Source organism: Saccopteryx leptura, chromosome 5 (assembly GCF_036850995.1).
Source record: "Saccopteryx leptura isolate mSacLep1 chromosome 5, mSacLep1_pri_phased_curated, whole genome shotgun sequence".
Taxonomy (NCBI): domain Eukaryota; kingdom Metazoa; phylum Chordata; class Mammalia; order Chiroptera; family Emballonuridae; genus Saccopteryx; species Saccopteryx leptura.
Window position 1 is genome coordinate 198,884,726 of NC_089507.1, and position 6,100 is coordinate 198,890,825.

The window sequence follows — 6,100 nt, forward strand, 5'->3', positions numbered from 1 at the left end:
TATCAGGATTGGTTGTATGACTGATAGAATCCACAGAAGTGACAGAATGTCACTTAGGTTATCAAAGACATTGTAGCAAAGCACCAAGCGCAGGCATCTGCAAATGCTCGGGCACCTTTTTGACTTGGGGTTATTTCCTTGGTTTCCTGAATGGCCTGGCCTGTCTCTAGCAGGTGACTACAGAAAATAAGTGGTTCTATCAATGGAGGTAGGGCACTAAGATCCCTGGATTATCCCAAGGCAAGAGGATCCTGGAGGTGGAGACAGACTGACTTTTCTCCTGTTCTTTCTAGGGTCAGTTTTCTAATTCTAAATAATATCAGTATCAAGGAAGCAGGATAGCAGAATAATCCAGGAGCTAACTGCTATACTTTTTACTTCCTAGATGTGTGACCACAGTCATTACTCTTAAGTATATGTTTCCTTGCCTATAAAATGGGTACAAATTTACACCCATTTCAAATGGTTATCTGACCGGCATCCGAATTGATTTGTGGGAGGCACTTAGCATTATGTCTGGCACATGGCCTACGCTATACATATTTTTGCAAAGGTAAAGAGCCCATGATAAGTATTTCAAGCAACGTGCTTAGTTAGGTATGATGAAAATTCCCATTTATAGATGGGAAAATGGAGGTAGCTTAGCACTGTCATGTGGCTTGTGAGGAATGCAGCTGAGATTCAAAGCCATCGTGTCTGGTCTAGGAGCCTTTGCTAGTTGTGATTATATTAAGTGTGTTATGGGTGAGTCCAAAGATATTTTGATATATAAATTCACACATAGAAAAACTAGATTCCAAGGATGTTTTATAAAACTTTCGTAGGAGTAGATAGGAATGTTTTGTTCTAATTAGTTTCAGTTCAGTTCTATTCATATGCATACATTTCCTCCCTCCTTCTTTCCTTCCCTCTCTCCTTCCTTCCTTCCCTCTCTTCCTTTCTCCCTCCCTCCCTCCCCCCTTCCTTCTTCCCTCCCTCCCTCCCTCCCTTCCTTCTTTCCTTCCTCCCTCCTCCCTCCCTCTTCCTTCCTTCCTTCCTTCCTTCCTTCCTTCCTTCCTTCCTTCCTTCCTTCTTCCCTCCCTCTCTCCCTCCCTCCCTTCCTTATTTTCTTTCTTCCTTCTTTCCTTCCTTTCTTTCCTCTATTCTTCTCCCTCTCTCTTCCCTAGCAATTAGGTTATATGATCCAATTAATAGTTTTTTAAACAATAAATTTAAAATGTACCCTTTGGCTTATCCCCAGGGCACATTTGACAATGTCTGGAGACATTTTTGGTTGTCACAACTGTTGACATCTAACATGTGGAAGCTAGAGGCACTACTAAACATCTTACAGTGCTCAGGACAGTCCCCGCAACAAAGGATTACCTGTCCCAGAATGTCACTAGAAACCCTGTCATAGAGCAAAGCCTTTTTTTGTATGGGGCAGATTCTCCGCAAGGCACCCTGGGATGGCTTCCCTGCTCTGCACTGTGGACCTCCCTATGCCCTCTCTTCTCCCTCCTGAGGTTGTGAAGAGCTGTGTTGTGGGACAGTGGCCCTGGGGCCACAGGCTAAGGACTAGGAAAGGTATGATGGAAAAGGAAAGAAATAGATATGTTTATTGAAGACTTACTTACACCAGACTCTGAACTAACTCCCTTACTTCGCTGTTATCAATTATAAATTGATTTATCAATTGCCCTAAGGACAACCCAGCAAAATAGGTACTATTGTTATGCCCATTTTGCAAATGAGAAAACCTGAGGCTCAGGGAAGTTAAGTAACTTTCCCAAGGTCACACAGCAAGACATTTGGAATTTAGGGGATTCTAACTCAGGCTGCCTGAACTCTTGCTTTTCTCTTGATGAATGTTCTGTGAAAATCCCCAGGTATTCCCCTCTAAAGAGCTTTCAAAATGATCTTCCCTTGCCCCTCATGGTGATTAATTTGGTTTCAACAGGCTTTAACTGTCAGGACAACCGATGTGTTCTGATTGTTGTACTCAGAGTGTTTAGCTAATTACATCAGTGCCAAGTGGTGCCAGTGCATTAATTTTTGTTGCAAAATATTAGATTGTTAGCTAGGTTATTTATTTCCCCTTAACTCAACTCTTTAGTTTATCTGCCAAAGCCATAAGTCCACAGAGTCCCCACTATGAAGGCATACACAAACAACAGTAAAATCTTGATTCACTGGAAACCAGTTGCATAAAGCCTACCTTCTTTTGCCCTATTTTTGACTCCTGTGTTCCATTTTTAGAAATCATGTAAATCAAAGGAAAATAGTTTAATATTCATCAGAATTTATTTTTAATCCATAACCAAGGAAACACGGCTTCGGGGAAGTCTTGAGGTTAGTATAAGTTCAGCTCAAAGTGTCACAAGTTCACTGGAGCTCAACGTGGGTCACTAGTTGCAAAGCTGTAACCCAGGTCAGACCACCAGTCATTCCGGAGAGACTCAATTATGTTCAGAGACTTACTAAGGAAGGAAAGATTCAAAAATACTTAGAGGTTTTCTGCCACAAGGGATAATGTTAAATAGGTTTTCTGCACCTCCCTGAGCTCTGTGATAAATGCCAGCCACAAGCCCCCACAGAACCCTGAGCAGAATGATTCACTGAGCAATTTTCCTTTTTGAATGGTATTTGAATTAAAACCCACCAGGATCTGGCCCCAGCCTACCTTTCCACCCTTAGCTAACCCCGGTCCAGCTTGACCTGGCCACACACCCTGGTCACCGTTTCTGAAATATGCCCTACTCCTTGGTGCTTCAAGCATTTACACTTTCTGTTCTCTCGTCCGGCAGGGTTGTTGTTGTTGTTGTTTTCTCTCAGTTTGCTGGCCCTTTCTCATCCCTCAGGTCTCTGCCTGGCCTCCCCAACATGAGAGCAGCCCCCACCGTCCACCAGTCCCACCCCTCATCATTGTCCAGCTCACCTCCCTTCATGGCACTTGTCAGCTCCTAACGTCCTCTTGTCCACTTGTTCATGGGCTCGCCTAAAGATCATACAAAGTACTGTCATGTGGAGTCGACCTGCAAATCCCACTGACCACTTAACTGCTGTGGGACTTTTTAAGATACTTAACCTTTTGGTTCCTTAGTTTCCTCATCTGTAAAATAGGGAAGCATTAAACAAGTTAATATAAAGAGAGCTTAGGATACCACCTACCATGTAATAGGTATTCTATCAAGGTTGTCATGTATGGAGAAATTCAATTAATTTACTAATTGTAATTATAATAACTATATATAACAGGTATTCAATTCTGTATTGACTTATAAATTAACTTTTTACTTCTTAGTGCTTTCCTAGCTCCCCTATTAGAAAAGAAATGCCCTGAGAACACACTACCTGGCATCAGTAGGCACCTAATAATGATTGTTGAATAAGCGAGCGAGTGAATGAATGAATGAATGAATGGCCTGCTTCCTTGGATCAAGTGTGGTAATAATACTCTCAACAGGGTGTAGGAGGATCCAAACTTTTATATAAAGAGACTGTATGGCATATGATTAGAAACTCCTGAAAGATGATATTTTAGCGGGTTATCTGGAAAGTTGGGTGCCTCTCAAGGAGCTCACCATAACCCAGTAGGCTGCAGTGCGCATGCGTGGCCTGCAGGCGACTCACAGTTGTAGAATGCATGGACCCAGCCTCCGGCAGAAGTGGCCTCACTACCTATTCCCTAGAGAGCATCAGAAAGTAATAACCTAAATCCTTTCATTTCTGAGCCTGAGTTTATTTGGGTTGAGAGAACACTTTGAAAACGAACTTAAAATGTGAAATAGAAAACTTCAAGAGGAAAAGCTAAAAATAGCTAACTGGGACGATTCTTCCACGCTGGCGATTAGCAGTATTTATACTGGTCAAGCTTGAGAGGGAGGAGGGAGGAAGCAACGCTCTGCTTCGGAGGAATACAGGAGGATTTGCGGTGGCAGATGGCTCAGGAGCCGGCGCTCGGGTACACATCATCTTTAATAACATCTGTGTATACAGAATGTTCTCGTTTTCTTGCCACTGACCGAGGCAGACAGCACTTTCAAGATATTTGTTTAGCTTCACATTTTTCACAATTCTCCCACATTTTGTCTGATGAAACATTTCAAGCCTCCTCTCAAAGCCTCCCTTGGGAAAGTGAGTACACCGTCCCCTGGGTCCCGGGCAACTGCCTTCAGCTATCACACAGTAATACTCCATACCTTATGTATTTACCTCGTGTCACCACCTCGGGGTTTCGAACCCATTCTCTTATTCGTCTCTAACAAGTGGATGAGCTATGTTTTCCCTTTTTTTATTATTATTATAAATTATGGCTTTAAAAAAAAAAACTATGTTATCAATGAAGAAACGAAGCACCTTGACCAGGTCCACATAGCTGCCAAGTGGCAGAGCCCGAGTTCAAAGTCAGGTGTGTTTGACTCCAAATCCTGTCCTCTTAAATCACTGCAGAATGGAAGTTCCAGAAGTGAAACTTTGAATGAACTTTTCTATTTATTCATCATATATATAAAGAGCAACCACCATGCACCAGGAACTGTCTGCGGAACTGGATCGAGCTGTTAACAACAACAAAAAAGAGATGAGACAGTCAAGAAGCAAAGAGGCAAATACTGAGTGAGGTGCCCTTTCCATTGGTGGTAAGTTCTGTGAAGAAGAAAAAGGAAGCAGGGTGAAGAGATGGCGGAGCAGGCAGGGGGCGGGAGCTGTATTTTAGACAGGGTAGTCCAGGAAGCCTTTCTGATAAGGCAGTATTTGAGGAGAGACAGAACAAAGTGATGGAGGAAGCTAAATGTTTATCTGAGAGGAAGCATTCCAGGCAGAGGGAACAAGACTAGGCTGACGACCCAGAGGTTGGAGTGCCCCTGGCTTGGTAAAAGAACAGCAGCAAAATTGAGGGAAGTGGGAGGAGATAAAGTTAGAGACATAGTTTCTTCTATTATTTAAAGGTGTGTGTGTATATATATATATATATTATTGTATATGTATATATATAAATATATCATTGTATATATATATTATATATATTTACATATATATAACTTTTTTTTTTATATAACTTTTTTTTAATTGACCCAGTCTACCAGTCTCATCATACAAAGGTATCAATTAGAAGCCCTTTGGGTGCAAGTAGCAGAAAATCCAACTCAAAATAGCTAAACAGTAAGGAATGTTATCATCTCACATAAAAAAAAAACAAAAAAAACAAAAAGTCAGCCCTGGCCGGTTTGCTCAGTGGTAGAGCGTCGGCCTGGTGTGCAGAGGTCCCGGGTTCGATTCCCGGCCAGGGCACACAGGAGAAGCGCCCATCTGCTTCTCCACCCCTCCCCCTCTCCTTCCTCTCTGTCTCTCTCTTCCCCTCCCGCAGCTGAGGCTCCATTGGAGCAAAGATGGCCCGGGCGCTGGGGATGGCTCCTTGGCCTCTGCCCCAGGCACTAGAGTGGCTCTGGTCACGACAGAGCGACGCCCCGGAGGGGCAGAGCATCACCCCCTGGTGGGCAGAGCATCGCCCCCTGGTGGGCGTGCCGGGTGGATCCCGGTCGGGCGCATGCGGGAGTCTGTCTGACTGTCTCTCCCCGTTTCAAGCTTCAGAAAAATACAAAAGAAAAAAAAAAGTCTGGAAGAAAAGTAGCTTCAACTAATTTAGCAGTTCAGTGGCCTCTTGAATGACATGAGTTTTTACTATCTTTCCATTATGCCAACCCCAGCGTATGAGCCTTGTCCTACCAGGCCAGCTTCCCTCATGTCTGCAACATCACTGCATAGTTCCAGCCATCACACCTTCACCCATCAGCTTCCAGAAGCAGAAAAATAACTCTTCAGTTCATTGAGTCTTTTTTTTTTTAGGAAGAACCTTTTCCCTAAGGCCCTTTGACACCTTTCCCCTCAAATCTCATTGCCCAAAATGATGTCACATGTCAATGCATAAATTAACCATTGATAAGAGGAAAAGGATTGCCCTGAATAACTTAAACTAGTCAGAATTCACCTCTCAGGGCAAGTACAAATATTCTTGAAGCATGAGTCACCCAGAGGAGGATCAATAGCTGTAAGAGAAGAGGGAATAGCCATGTGGTAATTGGTAGACACTACTGGCTTCTCATCAAATGTCCTTCCTCTT

General features: G+C 43.2%; 1 long non-coding RNA gene across 2 annotated transcripts; it reads right to left on the reverse strand.

The window, feature by feature from the left end:
* Positions 1-2,322: 2,322 nt before the first annotated feature.
* LOC136406200 (uncharacterized) lies at positions 2,323-5,777 on the reverse strand. Of its 2 annotated transcripts, XR_010751639.1 has the most exons (5): positions 5,707-5,777; positions 4,339-4,538; positions 3,068-3,091; positions 2,918-2,977; positions 2,323-2,459 (listed from the first exon to the last, which is right to left on the reverse strand). It is a non-coding gene; the product is annotated as an uncharacterized lncRNA (long non-coding RNA). The 2 variants fall into 2 exon arrangements; XR_010751638.1 differs by lacking the exon at positions 3,068-3,091.
* Positions 5,778-6,100: the final 323 nt, after the last annotated feature.